An 18,811-nucleotide genomic window follows, 5' to 3' on the forward strand; every position below is an offset into this window, starting at 1 on the left:
TGCCTTATAGTTAGTCTTGTCTTCATTTACTTGTATTTCACATGAAGCTGAAAAGATTCATTTTAAATCCAACTATGCTATTACTGTCAGTATAAACCCCTTTGGTTTTATACTGTTATACTCAAAAAAATATTATACTCAAAAATATCCCAAATCCCTACTATGTCTCGAAGGCATTACATTATCTGTCCTTACTCACTGTTTCCCATCAGGGATGCTCCCTCAGGGTCTCCGCACTTGCTGTTCCCTCTATCCAGAATGCTTTTCCTTCATCCACTTGTCTATACAGTTTGTTCTCTTCTCTTCTTCCATTCTGTGTCAGCTTCTCAGAGAAGATTTCACTGACTATCCTGTTGAAAGTAGCATCTTCCTTTGTTTTATTTTCCTTATATTTTTGTTGCCTTCATCTCCCAATAGAATGTACAACCTATGAGGGAAGAGACATTGTCTCATTTGTTCTCTTTTGAATATCTAGAGTCTAAAATGTTTGGCATAAGCACTGAGTAGGCATCCAGTAAATATTTAGGAAATGGATGAATAAAGCATCAATAACAGTTATTCTAGGGATTCCATTTGCTTTAGATTAGCATTTTTTTTTTTAATTGGGGTAGGCAAAAGGAAGTATGGCCACAGTCAAATCCCTTACATTTATTTAGTTCCCAGCTGGTTGCTACGTCCAGCTTTTAGGAGCTAATCTCTGCCAGAGCAGAAGCCAAATCCTTGTGATATGAAAACATGTCATGTACTAAGAAGGCCCTAGACTTACTTCTGCTCAGACACACCAGAGTAACATAAAGCTTTAGGACTCATTCCAGATTCTACTTAGTGGAGGCTTAAGTCTGCTGTCTGCTCTCTTCATTATAATTAGATCCATTATTTCTGGAGCTGGGCTCAGCTGGTCATATAGGTTAGAGGTGTCAGTGCTTAGGTGAATTTCCTACTATTCAGAATATTGGCATTTATTTATTTCTTCATTTGGATAAGTCATTTTCTCCATGATAATAAATAAACCCAGACTATATAAATTAGGAAACATGTGAAAAAAAATTGTAGAGCAAAGAAGAAAATTTGAATTCATCTCTTCAGAAAGAATGAATGTTAACATTTTGATGTATTTCTTAGTTTTGTTTTAGAGAGAGTTTACGTAGTTAAGGTAAGCCAACAATATTTATTGAACACTTTTTATATTCGAAAGTCCTATTTTCCTGTGCCAGATCAGCTTAATAAAAAACTGAGGGAATTTGATTTGACTTTTTGTCTTTATGTTGAGTTACTTCCCAGGAGGCATTTCTGTTACTTGAAATTGTAAACATTCTATCCACATTACCATTACCCCATGCTTGAACGTGCATTTGTCCTCTTTGTCATACCTATCTAGCCTCTTTCTCTCATTTAATATTTAAGAAAGAATGCTCCTGGCATACTTGTCTGTTTTCTTCCCAGTTTGTGACTTATTTCTGCTCAGACAAGCCAGAAAAAAACACTGGAAAACAGAATTTAATCAGTGGACACAAGTGTTAAAATGTGTGAGAGTTCCCTGACGTGAGGAAGAGTGAAGAAGTACCGTGGTGTCAGGTCTGGTGGGCATGGGGAAGAATGGAATGCTAAGATTGCTTTGCAGAAGTACCTAAATCTGGGCAACAAGTGTAGGTCTACGATAGGACTACAGTTCAAGATCCAAGGCCATCCCCGTCAAGGGAGATGTTGAAAGTCATAGCCAAAGAAAATGCAGATAATAGGCATAATGACAGGAGGAAATGTGGTAACTATTTGTAAGGGTGGTTTAACTAGTTTTACCAAATTGATTTTTTTCCCTTGGATTTACCTGATTAATACATAATCATAATGTATTATGAGCAGCAGAAAGTACAGATAAGTAACTGCCACACTAAAAGATATCTGGTGCTTGTTTTGTAGTATTGATAGGATGTAGGATGGAGAGTTGGGGGAGAGAGAGAATTGAGATTAGAGACAGTATAAAAAAGAGATAAAAGAGGGCAGTGCCTGTGGCTCAAGAAGTAGGGCACTGGCCCCCATATGCTGGAGGTGGCGGGTTCAAACCCGGCCCTAGCCAAAAACTGCAAAAAAAAAAAAAAAAAAAACATAAAAGAGATGAGTAGGGAAGCAATATTAATGCAATATAAAATTTTTAAGAAAAAATACAATCTTCCCCTGTCCATTACTGTTATTTAACTTGTTATATATTACTTTTGTGATTAGAAAACAAATCTAGTATTTAAAAATATACTTAAATTCTTAAATTGGCACGAACAAGCTGGAAATAGAAAATTGAAAGGGTTAGGATTTAAATGTAGCTTATTTATCATAATCCTAAATGGCTGAAGTCTCAGCAGAATGTACTGTTACCTGAAGGCTCCCCTTTTGACATACTAAAGTCTTTGCCTCAGAGGAAAGCACTGAGCTCTTGTGGCACCAACTAAAGGACACCACTTTGCTACTCCCATTGCTTTCCTAATGCACAGTACACAGCATGTGAGTTATTGCTTATCAGTGAAGTTCTGATCGTCACTGTGAAATGTTGTTTTCCAGATGTTTGAGTCATTAAGAGTGGTGTCAGCACAGCAAGTGAGCCTTCCATTTTGGGCATCTGTGCCTTCAGCAGGGGTTGGCAGCCTACTGATTCTGGTCTGATTAATGGCTTCAAAAAGGAGCAAAGCATGTCCAGGAGATGGCAAAGAAATCTGTGGTCTAGGCCAACTCCTACCTTTGTTTTTATTATCTAGGCTGCCTGCAGGGTGCAGAAGGTAACTGCTGAAATGAGGGAATTGGGGAAGAGTTAGTTACCAACTGCTTGCCTAGTTGGTACACATTACCAAATGAGACTTGTCTTGTATCTGAATGGAATATTTACTTTCTTAAGTAGTTTTATGTACATGACTTTAGGTGAGTCCTCCAAGATGTGAGCCCTGGGTAATAGTCTGGGCGCAGATACAGGCTATGAGGTAATCATTTTCTCTTTTCTCATGGGCATCAAACTGGCTAAGACAAAAGTTCTGTTTTTTAAATGGGTGTATTTGCTTGCCCCCACCCCCATACACTTAGGCTAGGAGGACACAAGAATTGTTCTTTGGAAAATGCACGTGAAAAACCGATTTCCTAAAGTGCTTTTTGGAAAGCAAATGGAACAGGAGGTTTAGGATGGAGAGATGGGATTCATTTCCTCTCTGCCTCTCTCCTTTCTTTCCTTCCATTCTTCCTGTTTGATTTTTGTTAAGCCCTCTTTGGTGTGAAGGACATATAATGGTTAGAATTACAATATTAATTGTTAAAAAGAGCCAATTATATTTTCATGTTGCTAAGAAGATTTCTGCCTAGAGTATAAAGCATCTGTTTGTGATCTTTTCCCACACCAATTAACAGTTCTGTCCAGTAGGTGGACTCCTTCATGTACACATAGAGGTTTTTCTTTTTCTTTTAATCAAGTGTTCCTTAAATCTGTGAAAAGGCATTTTCTCATCTTGAACTTCTGGTTTCACCAATTTACTATCTGAAAGGCTGAAAATAGACTCTGGGATCCTGCCTTGTCTCGTTTGAAGACTGACTTCATCTTCAGTTCCTTTTTTCTTTTGTTTTTATTTTAGCATGTATCATGATATTTTTATTTTTTAACCAGAGATCTTTTGTAGAAATAATTGCTTTTCTTTGGTCTGACTTTATCATTTGCCTCACATTCTTTTAAAGCAAACTGCATTTCCGAGCTTATATTCATCACAGTGTACAAATATGTGAATAATTGTATGTAGATTCCAAGAACTAATGCTTATACCTGTAGAATGGAAATTGGGTAATGTGTACAAAAATACAACTAGAATAGGTTCTAGTATTTGATAGTACAGTAGAAAATATTATAGTTAACATAATTATATATTTCAAAATACTAGAAGAGTTACAGTGTTCCCAACACAAAGGAAAGATTTTGAGGTAATAGCTATCCCAGGTGCTCAGATTTGATCATTATACATTGTACACATGTATCAAAATATCACATGTACTCTAAAAATATGCACATTTATGGTATATCAATTAAAAAATCAAATTTTATAGTCTTTTTAAAATTGTTCTTGAATGTATTTTTGTTTTGTTTTGTTATGGCTGATATCCATTGTGGTGTTTCTTTAATTTTTTTTTTTTTTTTTTACAGAGGAGTCTGTATAAGTTATTTTAAAACTGATCCCTTTAAATTCCACTCGGTTCACCTGAAGTCAAGTGGCTTTGGGAATTTCTTTGCTTGCCTTTATGGCCATTGGAGCAAGCGCAGATTAACATTATAGGTTTCTGTCTTCTTTTCTCCCTAAATACTTCCCACCTTTTTTCTTTGAAAATACATATTATCTCACCATTTGCTAGTAGACTCAAAGATGTGTTCACATAGTGAAATTTTTAATGTTGATTCAACATGTTTATTCCAATATGAAAATAAATCCCTTGACCTAGAAACTCAGTTTAGGAAAACCTTATTTAGGTAAACTCTGTACATTGTTTCTCTGTGACCTGGCCAGTCGTGATAGCAGGTGTCTCCAAAGACTACTTTTGTAACATTTCTTTCCACCTCCAGTGGAAAAATTATATGTTGAGACAAATGAAACATTAACAGCAACCCATTTTTTTATATAATCAATCCTGCTTTTGATGTTTTAGTCTACGTTTTAAAATTATTGAAGGGAAAGGTTATCTCTTATTCATTTTTATGCTTATTCTAGTATCTGAAATTAAACATAGAGCCACACTGTCCTGCCAATAATCATTGGTCAGCAATGATTGATTCTTGAATACAATGGGGTATGTTCATTCATCTAGCATTCAAAAAGCAGGAACTGCACAGATAAAAACATACAAAAAACACTTTACAAAAACACGTATCACTAGCCAGAGATAGGTATATTTCATCAGAATTTTCATCAGTATGTTTACCTATTTTCCTTTACTGTTACATGTATGGTTTTATATGTGCACTATTTCCCCTGCAGCGGTAGAGCCACATTTAAAAAATTTTACATTTCTAATACCTAATATATGGCTTTATACACAGTACCATTCATTATATGTGTGTGTATATGTTTTATTTTCCTATTGAATTAGTGTTCAATTTACATTTTTGTCCAGCAGTACCTTATTTAATAGTTTTCTACTAAAAACAAACATTATGAAGGAATGAGAAATGTCCCTAAGTTAAATTATTGGATAAAATAATTGTAATAATATAAACACTGATACAAGTAGTAATATATTCTAAATCATTACACTAAAGTAAAATATGTGCAATGTATTTTTATCTTTACAGTTTAATATATAGGCACTTATGTCTTAACATGATACGTGTTTTCTGAAAAATTACAAACTAGTTCAGGGAAAAAAAGAGGATTGGAGTAGAACATTTAAAATTAAAGCATTTACAAAAATATAAACCTAATATTAATACTAGCATAGTGTTTAAACCCAACGCTCAATAAATTTAACACTTTATTACAAAATAAAGATGAAAGTAACTTGATGGAAGGAAATGTGCAGAAGAGTTGAGGCTAAGTCAGGGAGACAAGGGCAAAATTTATAAAGAGTAGGGCAAACCACTCAAAAAACACTTCCAAGACAGAACAACCAAAAAAATAAAAAGGGATGAATGGTCAATGTGTGTATCGCAGCATTCCTCCCTGCCTTGCTGACTGCATCTACTGGTATGTGGTGGCACAAAGCATTAATGTGCTGGGGAAAAAACATGGTTGAATTATCTGATTTCTGTCTTATATTGAGTCTTATAGTGCTCCACTATTTATTGATCATACAGGCACTAATTTGTGTTACAGAACATGATGAACTGAATATATTCCATTACTTCAAAAATTAAAATAACATGGATTGGAACTTTCTATTAAGCAGAATAATTAAGGACAGAAAATTTAAAAGTACACTATTTTTAGAGAAGGCAGATTATAGTTTTGACTCATTAATCTTTTTATTTATTTATTTATTTATTTTAGGCTAGGGCCAGGTTTGAACCTACCACCTCCCGTATATGGAGCCGAAGCCCTACTCCTTTGAGCCACAGGCACCGCCCTCATTAATATTTTTATCAGATTTCTGACCTTTGGCTAGTTATTGAACTTCTTGAAGCTTTCAGTTTCTCAATTTCTAAAAGGGGAGTAGTAATACTTACAAAAAATTGAAGACAGGGTATTATATAATTTATCCAGTAATTTGTTATGAAAAATGAAATCTCAAATCTAGCTCTTCTTATTTCTTCTGTGTAATACTGAAATTGTCATTCTGTACTTTATGTATTTATAAAGAATATAAACAATGCACAGTGTTTCTAATACTTTGTTTCCCAGGATGATAAAATCATAAAATTATTTTTGTTGCTACTTCATCGTAACAATGACAATAATTTTATGGTTGGGGGTCATTACAACACGAGGAACTGTATTAAAGGGTCGTGGCATTAGGAAGGTTAAGAACGACTGATATAGAGAAAAGAGAAAAGATAATTCTAGAAACTTCATTCTGAAAACAGATTACTTAAATTTTGAGGCCCTGATAAGAATTTAAAATTAATATTTTGATATTAATATCCTTATAATTTATACAAATATTATATATGTATATATGTATAATTATATATATGTATAATTTATACAAATATTATATAATAAAATGATGCATAAGATAGTATATAATAAATGAATATTTAATACTATATGAGTTGATAGTTATTAAGAATTTTTGAGAAAATTTTAGTGAAAAAATAAATACAGAAAGATAGGTGATTCTGAAAAAGCTGAATTAGAGAGGTTGTTATTTAATGTAAATTAAGTCATATGACCAAGACTCATACAAAAACACCAAATATACGAAGAATGAGGTAAATAAATGATTGAAACTATCAAAGAATTTGAAAGCAATTGATAATGTCCTTCATATGGTTTTCTGCTAGGATTAAAAACTTTGATCCATATATGATGCCAATTTTTTTTTTTTTTTTTGGCCGGGGTTAGGTTTGAACCCACCACCTCCAGCATACGGGACTGGCGCCCTACTCCTTGAGCCACAGGTGCCGCCCTATGATGCTAATTTAATTACAGTCAGGATTGGTACCAGCCTTCCCTAGGATTCAGTCTTGGCTATGAAATTAGCTTTGATTTTGTTTTATCGATGTTTATGAGAGAGATTTTATTTTTCATTGCCTATCAAAATAAGGGGAAATTGACCTTAATTAATTTTACGTAATATTATAGACTTCAAATTGTCACTTAAATGAAGCTTATTCATTAAATTTACATGAGAGATTAAGTCTCTTTCCCATTGAAAAATTCATCACAAGTAATGAGGGAATAGGACAGGTATACAGTAGTGATAGTGGTGTGCAGGTAGTATAGGGTGAGGAGCTATGGCAGTAGTACTTAACTTTAAAGAAAATGACACGGGTCTACTATTTGATTCTTACCCTACCCTGCAGATCACTATTTCAAATGACATTCAAATTATTGCTGTCTTTTAGGCTTCACTTAGTATCTTTTGGACCTTTGAAATCTATCTGCTACACTGGAAAAACCTCAGCTTACAATATGCCCTATTTAAACTGTACTGTAAAAGCAGAGGCCAGAGCAGCCCCAAGCTCTCTATCCTTGTCAGGACTCCTCTTGAGACACTAATGTAAAAGTTTACTCAAACCAAAAGTCGAATTAGAGTCCAGGTTCAGTTGGACCCATTAAAATGGTTTATGGTTCAGGATAGTTTATCAGCTGTATATATCTATTTGCAAAATTTATAGTGTCATATAGACCATACACAAGTGGAATTGAGGAAGGGGATCGATCTTTGTCAACCTTTGGTCTCATTTGTCTTTGAGATATGGTGGGAGTTGAGTGGTGAATAAAAAGCCAAGCAAACTAGGAATCCATTCATTCTTTTAGGGGAGATTTGGGCTAAGATCTCAGTTCTCATGTTGGTGACATTTTTTTTTTTTTATTGTTGGGGATTCATTGAGGGTACAATAAGCCAGGTTACACTGCTTGCAATTGTTAGTTAAAGTCCCTCTTGCAATCATGTCTTGCCCCCATAAAGTGTGACACACACCAAGGCCTCACCCCCTCCCTCCTTCCCTCTTTCTGTCCCCCCCTCATAACCTTAATTGTCTTTAATTGTCCTCATATCAAAATTGAGTACATAGGATTCATGCTTCTCCATTCTGTGATGCTTTACTAAGAATAATGTCTTCCACGTCCATCCAGGTTAATACGAAGGATGTAAAGTCCCCATTTTTTTTAATGGCCGAATAGTATTCCATGGTATACATATACCACAGCTTGTTTTTTTTTTTTATTGTTGGGGATTCATTGAGGGTACAATAAGCCAGGTTACACTGATTGCAATTGTTAGGTAAAGTCCCTCTTTTTTTTTTTTTTTATTGTTGGGGATTCATTGAGGGTACAATAAGCCAGTTACACTGATTGCAATTGTTAGGTAAAGTCCCTCTTGCAATCATGTCTTGCCCCCATAAAGTGTGACACACACCAAGGCCCCACCCACCTCCCTCCTTCCCTCTTTCTATTTCCCCCCCATAACCATAATTGTCATTAATTGTCCTCATATCAAAATTGAGTACATAGGATTCATGCTTCTTCATTCTTGTGATGCTTTACTAAGAATACTGTCTTACACGTCCATCCAGGTTAATACGAAGGATGTAAAGTCTCCATTTTTTTTAATGGCTGAATAGTATTCCATGGTATACATATACCACAGCTTGTTAATCCATTCCTGGGTTGGTGGGCATTTAGGCTGTTTCCACATTTTGGCGATTGTAAATTGAGCTGCAATAAACAGTCTGGTACAAGTGTCCTTATGATGAAAGGATTTCTTTCCTTCTGGGTAGATGCCCAGTAATGGGATTGCAGGATCAAATGGGAGGTCTAGCTTGAATGCTTTGAGGTTTCTCCATACTTCCTTCCAGAAAGGTTGTACTAGTTTGCAGTCCCACCAGCAGTGTAAAAGTGTTCCCTTCTCTCCACATCCACGCCAGCATCTGCAGTTTTGAGATTTTGTGATGTGGGCCATTCTCACTGGGGTTAGATGATATCTCAGGGTTGTTTTGATTTGCATTTCTCTAATATAGAGAGATGATGAACATTTTTTCATGTGTTTGTTAGCCATTCGTCTGTCGTCTTTAGAGAAAGTTCTATTCATGTCTCTTGCCCATTGATATAAGGGATTGTTGGCTTTTTTCATGTGGATTAATTTGAGTTCTCTATAGATCCTAGTTATCAAGCTTTTGTCTGATTGAAAATATGCAAATATCCTTTCCCATTGTGTAGGTTGTCTCTTTGCTTTGGTTATTGTCTCCTTAGCTGTACAGAAGCTTTTCAGTTTAATGAAGTCCCATTTGTTTATTTTTGTTGTTGTTGCAATTGCCATGGCAGTCTTCTTCATGAAGTCTTTCCCCAGGCCAATATCTTCCAGTGTTTTGCCTATGCTTTCTTGGAGGATTTTTATTGTTTCATGCCTTAAATTTAAGTCCTTTATCCATCTTGAATCAATTTTTGTGAGTGGGGAAAGGTGTGGGTCCAGTTTCAGTCTTTTACATGTAGACATCCAGTTCTCCCAACACCATTTATTGAATAGGGAGTCTTTCCCCCAAGGTATGTTCTTGTTTGGTTTATCAAAGATTAGGTGGTTGTAAAATGTTAGTTTCATTTCTTGGTTTTCAATTCTATTCCAAGTGTCTATGTCTCTGTTTTTGTGCCAGTACCATGCTGTCTTGAGCACTATGGCTTTGTAGTACAGACTAAAATCTGGTATGCTGATGCCCCCAGCTTTATTTTTGTTACAGAGAACTGCCTTAGCTATACGGGGTTATTTCCGGTTCCATACAAAATGCAGAATCATTTTTTCCAAATCTTGAAAGTACGATGTTGGTATTTTGATAGGAATGGCATTGAATAGGTAGATTGCTTTGGGAAGTATGGACATTTTAACAATGTTGATTCTTCCCATCCATGAGCATGGTATGTTCTTCCATTTGTTACTATCCTCTGCTATTTCCTTTCTGAGGATTTCATAGTTTTCTTTATAGAGGTCCTTCACCTCCTTCGTTAGGTATACTCCTAGGTATTTCATTTTCTTTGAAACTATGGTGAAGGGAGTTGTGTCCTTAATTAGCTTCTCATCTTGACTGTTATTGGTGTACACAAAGGCTACTGACTTGTGGACATTGATTTTATATCCTGAAACATTACTGTATTTTTTGATGACTTGTAGGAGTCTTGTGGTTGAGTCTTTGGGGTTCTCTAAGTATAAGATCATGTCGTCAGCAAAGAGGGAGAGTTTGACCTCCTCTGCTCCCATTTGGATTCCCTTTATTTCCTTGTCTTGCCTAATTGTATTGGCTAGAACTTCCAGCACTACGTTGAATAGTAAAGGTGACAGAGGACAACCTTGTCTGGTTCCAGTTCTAAGAGGAAAAGCTTTCAGTTTTACTCCATTCAGTAAAATATTGGCTGTGGGTTTGTCATAGATAGCTTCAATCAGTTTTAGAAATGTGCCACCTATGCCTATACTCTTCAGTGTTCTAATTAGAAAACGATACTGGATTTTATCAAATGGTTTTTGTGCATCTATTGAGAGGATCATGTGATCTTTATTTTTGCCTCTGTTAATATGGTGGATAACGTTTATGGACTTGCGTATGTTAAACCAGCCTTGCATCCCTGGGATGAAGCCTACTTGATCATGATGAATGACTTTTTTGTTGATAAGCTATAATCTATTGGCTAGGATTTTGTTGAGCATTTTTGCATCTATATTCATGAGTGAGATTGGTCTGAAATTCTCCTTTTTGTTTGGGTCTTTTCCTGGTTTTGGTATCAGGGTGATGTTTGCTTCATAGAATGTGTTGGGGAAGATTCCTTCTTTCTCAATTTTTTGGAATAATTTCTGCAGTACAGGAATAAGCTCTTCCTTGAAGGTTTGATAGAATTCTGGAGTGAAGCCATCTGGACCAGGGCATTTTTTGGTTGGAAGATTTTTTATTGTTTCTTTGATCTCAGTGCTTGAAATTGGTCTGTTCAGGAGCTCTATTTCTTCCTGGCTGAGTCTAGGGAGAGGGTGTGATTCCAAATATTGATCCATTTCTTTCACATTGCCAAATTTCTGGGCATAGAGTTTCTGGTAGTATTCAGAGATGATCTCTTGTATCTCTGTGGGATCAGTTGTTATTTCCCCTTTATCATTTCTGATTGAGGTTACTAGAGATTTTACTTTTCTATTCCTCGTTAGTCTGGCCAATGGTTTATCTATTTTATTTATTTTTTCAAAAAACCAACTCCTTGTTTCATTAATTTTCTGAATGATTGTTTTGTTTTCAATTTCATTGATCTCTGATTTGATTTTGGATATTTCTTTTCTTCTACTGAGTTTAGGCTTAGATTGTTCTTCTTTTTCCAATTCCATAAGATCTCTTGTGAGATTGTTGATGAGCTCTCTTTCTGTTTTTCGAATGTAGGCATCTAAAACGATGAATTTTCCTCTCAGAACTGCTTTTGCAGTATCCCACAGGTTTTGGTAGCTTGTGTCTTCATTGTTGTTATGCTCAAGGAAGTTAATGATTTCCTGTTTTATTTCTTCCTTCACCCATCTGTTATTCAACAGAAGATTGTTTAATTTCCATGCCTTTGGGTGGGGTCCAGCATTTTTGTTAGAGTTGAGTTCCACCTTTAGTGCCTTATGGTCTGAGAAGATACAAGGTAAAATTTCAATTCTTTTGATTCTGTTGATATTTGTTTTGTGTCCCAGGATATGATCAATTTTGGAGAATGTTCCATGGGGTGATGAGAAGAATGTATATTCTTTATCTTTGGGATGGAGTGTTCTATATGCGTCTATCAAGCACAGTTGTTCTAGGGTCTCATTTAAGTCTCTTATATCCTTGTTTAATTTGTGTTTAGAGGATCTGTCCAGCTCTGTAAGAGGAGTGTTAAGGTCCCCTGTTATTATGGTATTATCAGATATCAGATTGCTCAGACTGAGTAAGGTCTGTTTCAAGAATCTGGGAGCATTTAAATTGGGTGCATAGATATTCAGAATTGAAACATCTTCTTGTTGTATTTTTCCCTTGACCAATATAAAGTGACCATCTTTGTCTTTTTTGACTTTAGTTGCTTTAAATCCACATGTATCTGAAAATAAGATTGCAACTCCTCTTTTCTTCTGAATTCCATTTGCCTGAAAAATTGTCTTCCAACCCTTGACTCGGAGCTTTAATTTGTCTTTTGAAGCCAGGTGTGTTTCTTGCAGACAGCAAATGGATGGCTTGTGTTTTTTAATCCAGTCAAGCAATCTATGTCTCTTCAGTGGGGTATTCAAGCCATTAACATTTATTGAGATAATTGATAAGTGTGGTAGTATTCTATTCATCTCACTTGGTGAGAGTCCATTGCTTAGTTTTATCTTTTGCATCAGTGTGGAAGTTAGGTTCTGTCCTTTATTTTCTGAGTTCTTACTTTGCTGCTGATCCATTGTGGTGGTCAGTGTGCAGAACAGGTTGAAGTATTTCCTGTAGAGCTGGTCTTGTTGTGGCGAATTTCCTCAATATTTGTATATCCGTAAATGATTTGATTTCTCTGTCAATTTTTAAGCTTAGCTTAGCAGGGTACAGAATTCTGGGCTGGAAATTGTTCTGTTTAAGTAGATTAAAGGTAGATGACCATTGTCTTCTTGCTTGGAAAGTTTCATTAGAGAAGTCTGCAGTCACTCTGATGGATTTGCCCCTGTAGATCAACTGGCGCTTACTCCTGGCAGCTTGCAGAATCTTTTCTTTTGTCTTGACTTTGGACAAGTTCATCACAGTGTGTCTTGGAGAAGCTCGGTTAGAGCTGAGGCGACCTGGGGTCTGATAGCCCTCTGAAAGCAGTGTGTAAGAATCTTTGTTGATATGTGGGAAATTTTCTTTTATAATATTCTCTAATATGGCTTCCATTCCTCTGGGGCATTCTTCTTCCCCTTCTGGAATTCCTATAACTCGTATGTTGGAACGCTTCATAAAGTCCCATAATTCTGATAGTGAACGTTCTGCTTTCTCTCTCTTCTGCCTCTTTTACTATCTGAGTTATCTCAAGAACTTTGTCTTCTACCTCTGAAATTCTTTCTTCTGCATGGTCTAACCTGTTGCTGATACTTTCCATTGCATCTTCCCTGATTGACTGTTTCATTTCCTTCAGCTCTGCTATATCCTTTTTATATTCTTCATATCGTTCATCTCTTGTTTGATTCTGTTTTTGGATTTCCTTTTGGTTATTTTCCACTTTATTAACAGTTTCCTTCATTGTTTCCATCATTTCCTTCATTGTTTTCAGCATGTGTATTCTAAATTCCCTTTCTGTCATTCCTAACATTTCTGTATAGGTGGAATCCTCTGTAGTAGCTACCTCATGGTCCCTTGGCGGGGTTGTTCTGGACTGGTTCTTCGTGTTGCCTGGAGTTTTCTGCTGATTCTTCCTCATAAGTGATTTCTTTTATCTGTTTCCTTGCCCTAATTTTCCTTTCACTTCCTCTTGCTCTTTAAGTTCTCGTGCCTGTGGAAGTTGTGGGCGGGTTTAGACGAATTGAACACACGCGACCACTTGCCGGTTTTCCGCTGTTTTAGTCCTCCTCTTTGTGTCCAGAAGTCTCTCGCTGACTCCCTGTATCCTCTCAGGGGTGATGATAGGCAGATCCTACCAGCCAGAGATGCCTGGAGTCCTATATCCCCAGACTCACGGTGCCCAGATGCAAGGAAGCTGTTACTCGGCTGCCATCTTGCTCCGCCTCTTGCCGCTGCCAGCGCGGCCACCCGCTGGTGACATTTTTATAACCGTAGAGTTAAGAAAGAAGAGAACTTTAGTTGTCATAACAATATTTTTGATATTCTGAGTTATATACATGTAAAATAAAACTTTAAGTCCACATTTTTTTTTATAGTTTTCAGTCAGTTGTACTAGCCAGTTCTTCAGAACATTTGTTTCTTGGTCAGTAATGCTCATGATACTGGAAAGAGAAGAGGGATTGTATATGCAGGCAGTGTCTGGGGGCTGGCCCATATTTTTGAGGGACTCCGTGTTTCTGATATTTCTTGTTAGATAAACAGAATGGGTATTTTTATGGTAGTGTTTTATTTATTGAATTGTTTTCATGAGTCTTCTCATTAGTAAGAAAAAACAGTTTTCTGTATCTAAACTTTAGCCAGTTCAACACACTAGACTACCTGCCCAAGACATTTTTAAGAATTAGATTTGGCACAACTTGAAACTTACTAAGATCCTGTGTTGTATTCAATACTGGTTAGGTGTAGCAGCTCTTCATGGTACCAACAGTGGGAATATGTTTTCAACATAGATAGACAATACTTCTCACTCCTTTTTGGTACTGGCATCAATCTTCCCTACTCAATATATTTTATATTACACATGTGTGAGTTTATGCTAATGTATTTAAACACAGTTTAATGATTTCCAAAATCTCTATTATTAATAATTTTTAAAAGGATCCCCAAACGTTAAGAAAAATTAGAGGCAGGGCGGCACCTGTGGCTCAGTCGGTGAGGCGCCAGCCCCATATACCGAGGGTGGCGGGTTCAAACCTGGCCCCGGCCGAACTGCAACAAAAAGATAGCCGTGCGTTGTGGCAGGTGCCTGTAGTCCCAGCTACTCGGGAGGCTGAGGCAAGAGAATGGCTGGAGCCCAGGAGTTGGAGGTTGCCGTGAGCTGTGTTATGCCATGGCACTCTACCGAGGGCCATGAAGTGAAACTCTGTCTCTACAAAAAAAAAAAATAAATAAGAAAAATTAGAGGCAGAGTACAAAGAATGTTTTTCTACTAGAAACATTAGTAAGTTGATGATTGGATTCCCTATAATTTCTAAACATTTTAGTGTATATACCCTCCATACAGGAATATTCTTCTTCACATATGTCAACTGTGACACTATCATCAAAACGAAGAAATTAATTATGAGTCATCTAGTTAAATCTCAGTTTCAAGTTTTGCTGCTTGTTCCAGAAACGTCTTTTATGGCAAAAGGATCTAACTCAAAATCCCATATTATGTGTAGTTGTTTGGTTGTCTCTTTTGACTTCTTCAGCCTGGAACATTTCCACAATTTTTTTTTTTTATTTCATAACCTTGACACTCGTTAGACTAGTTATCTTGTAGAATATTCCTTCAGTTTGGATTTGATATTTTCCTAATGATTGTATTTGGATTAGTTTTTTTTGGCAGGAAACCACAGAAATGATGCTTTCTTCTTTTCATTGCATTCTATCACATTGTGCACAATTTTAATTTGCCCCATTACTAACGATATTCACTTTGATTATTTGATTATGGTGGTGGTTGCTAGATTCTTCCACTGTACAGTAACTCTTTTCCCTTTCATTCTTTTTTCTTTTCTCTTTCCCTTTCATTCTTGATAAGTATTCTATGGGAATATTCTTTGAAATTATAATGTTTGTCATTTAACTACTAATATTTATCTACATAAACTAAAGGCTTTCTATCTTATTTCTGTGCTCAACTTGTACCCAATTTGGTAAACAGTATCCTACTTAAGCTGGTTTCTCTGTTCTTACAACCTGCCCTGTTACTTGTATACTTGGTGGCTTATCTTTCACTTACTTTATCTTAGCGCTGGAATCAGCCATTTCTCCAAATAGCCTGATGCCTTTTACTGGAGAATGGTAGAAGCTAAGATCCAGGAGTTAGAAGCTAATATCCAGAAGCTGAGACTAGGAGTTAGCTTCCATGGTAGAAGCTAAGATCCAGGATAGTATGAAGTACCATAGTATCATAGTGGAGAATGGTAGAAGCTAAGATGTAGGAGTTAGGTGAGCTGATTGCTTTTGAAGTACCATAGCTTGCAGTTGTTACAATGGATAGTCTAGGGAATTATAGTTGTGTGTAACAGACATACACACACACCACATACAATCATATCAATAATTATTATTTCTTCCTATATATTTAACATCATGAGTTCTTATCAATACAAATAATACCACAGGGTTTATATAATCTCTAGTAAATTAATTGCACTTTGTGGATTATATCAAAGTATTATAAGGATTTTGAAACACTGGAACAACACTCCTTGGTGTCAACTCTAAAAATAAAATATGTCTCAGTTGGCTTTTGTTGTTGTTGTTGTTGTTGTTGCTGTTGTTACACCCACCAAAAGTGGAACAACAAAAGAAAAACTTGCAAGTCTAAAAAGGATAAAGATTATGCAACATAATCCAATGTACCACAACTTTAGGAAAAGATCAAGGAGAGAGAAAGAAAAATCATGGCATTAGTTTATTATATCCAGAAGGACTAAATATACTTAACAGGAAATTGAAAGTCAACCAGAAAAGTGTCAGTGACTTATATGCTATTCTCCTATAATCGTCTTGAAGCAAGGACTCATTTAGTAACATCATTTTGAGTCTTAGCTAAGCATATTTCCAACTACCTAAGGTTTTACTTCCTTGCCTCCTTTGGTAGGCGTGCCTGTGTTTAAATTTGGCCAGTGAAATGTGAGTCCAAGTGGTGTGGGGACCTTCTGGATCAAGTCCTTAGAAGGAAGGGCTACATCTTCATCTCTTCCTTCTTACAGTCTGGAATGTGGATGTGATAAGTGAATCTAGAGGAACCATAGGTGCCCAGGAAGTAGAAACTAAATATTGAGAAAGACAGAATAGGAAGATAGTGGAAGTAGTTCTGACATTATAACAATCACATCTTTTAGCCGGGCGTTGTGGCAGGCACCTGTAGTCCCAGCTGCTCAGGAGGCTGAGGCAAGAGAATCACATAAGCCCAAGAGCTGGAGGTTGCTGTGAGCCGTGTGATGCCACGGCACTCTACCAAGGGCAGTAAGAGACTCTGTCTCTACAAAAAAAAAAAAGCCCATCCAGGAAGTAAAAAAAAAAAAAACAATGCCAAACAATCACATCTTTACTGGAGGTTTTAGATTGAGATTACAGTGTGAGAAAAAAAAAATGTTTCTACCCTGTTTAAGACATTATATTTTTGTATCTCTTTAATTTTTTGGTGTATTTAAAATGTAAATGTGCTATGTACGTATGGTGCTTTTTCATTTATATAGACACACCCAGTGAAATGATTATTACAGTCGAACAAGTTATCCTGTCCATCATCTTGTATAGTTACCTTTTCTTTTGTGGTAGAAGTACCTATAGTCTCTTTTAACAGATTTTCAGATATTAATATAATATTATTTTTTAATTTAATTTTTATTAAATAATAACTGTACATCTATGGGATACAATATAATGATTTGATATACAGTGTGGAATGCTTAAATCAAACTAATTAACATAACCATCACCTCGATTATTTTTGTGGCACTACATTTATAATATAGTCTTAGTTGTTTTGAAATACACCCTTGCATTGTGTAAAAAATATGGAACCTTCATGAAATTTTGTGCCATCCTTGAGCAGGGGCCATGGTAATCTTCTCCTACCATTCCAATTTTAGTATATGTACTGCCAAAGCAAGCACTAATACATTGTTAACTATATTACTCAAAGTGTATATTAGATCTTATTTATCTTACATACTGAAAATTTGTACCCTTTGATGTACTTCTCCCCTTCTCTCCCCTTCCCGTTCCTAGTAACTAGCATTCTACTCTCTGCTTCTACGCATTTGACTTTTTAAATATTCTACATCTAAGTGAGATCATGCAGTACTTTACGTTCTGTGTCTGGCTTATTTTACTTAGCAAAAAGTTCGTCCTCCATGTTCGTCCATGTAGCGAGTTGCAGTATCTCCTTTTTAAGTGTGAATAATACTTCATTTGTTTATATACCATAGTTTCCTTAACCATTCTTCTTCAGTCAACACTTAGATTGTTTTCATATCTTGGGTATTGTGAATAATGCTGCAGTTGAACATGGCAGTGCAGAAATCTCTACAAAGTGCTGATGCTGATTTCCTTTAGGTGTCTACTCAACAGAGGGATTGCTGGGTCATGTGGTAGTTCTATTTTCAATTTTTTGAGGAACTTCTATACTGTTTTCCATAATGGCTATACTTATTTACACTCCCATAAAGAGTGTACGAAGGTTTCCTTTTCTCTGATACCTTGCTAATACTTATTGTCTTTTGACTTTTTGATAGTAGCTATCCTAACACGTGTGAGGTGGAATTTCCTCATAGTGGTTTGATTTACATTTTCCTGTTGTTAATGATGTTGAACATTTTTTCATATACCTGTTGACCTTTTTGTGTGATCTTTGGGAAAGTGCCTGAGTCATTTGGCCATTTTTAAATTGAGTCTTTTTTATTAGAGCAGCCTAATTCTAAAATATGTGTCATAACTGTACTGGAATCTGTGTTTATGTAAAGAAAACTAGAGGTGAGCAATAAGGTCCATAGTTCTAATGTCCTCCTATACTAAAGTGAAAAAAGGCTAACCAACAGCAAAAGACAAAAAGTGTCACATTTTAAGGACAGTAAAGGGTGTAAAAGCATAGGTTTTGGACTCAGATGGTCTTAAGTTTGGCTGTGAATATTCAGCTTAGTTGCTTGACACTAAATTTCTTCGTTTGTAATCAGAGATTACTTATTACATATACTTCTACCTTTGTTCTCTGCTTCCCACCTCATGATACACCAATGTAAGCTTAATGTGCCCTTTAATTCATTTCAGGAATCTTTACTTATTTTCAGGAATCTTAGAGATCATGTTGCTATTTGTCATAGTAGAACTGAGACTGGGTTTTGAGAATTTTTCAATTCTTATTACTTAATGTTTTAGTTA

General features: G+C 36.0%; 1 protein-coding gene and 1 non-coding gene across 5 annotated transcripts in view; one reads left to right on the forward strand and one right to left on the reverse strand.

Moving 5' to 3' along the window:
• LOC128575941 (cytochrome c oxidase subunit 7B2, mitochondrial) overlaps positions 1 to 18,811 on the forward strand; it is a 159,645-nt gene that overhangs the window by 21,664 nt on the left and 119,170 nt on the right. The window lies entirely within an intron of this gene.
• Positions 17,442 to 17,547, reverse strand: LOC128576206 (U6 spliceosomal RNA). The gene has a single exon (XR_008377310.1). It is a non-coding gene; the product is annotated as a U6 spliceosomal RNA (small nuclear RNA).

Source organism: Nycticebus coucang, chromosome 23 (assembly GCF_027406575.1).
Source record: "Nycticebus coucang isolate mNycCou1 chromosome 23, mNycCou1.pri, whole genome shotgun sequence".
In the NCBI taxonomy this organism is placed as follows: Eukaryota; Metazoa; Chordata; class Mammalia; order Primates; family Lorisidae; genus Nycticebus; species Nycticebus coucang.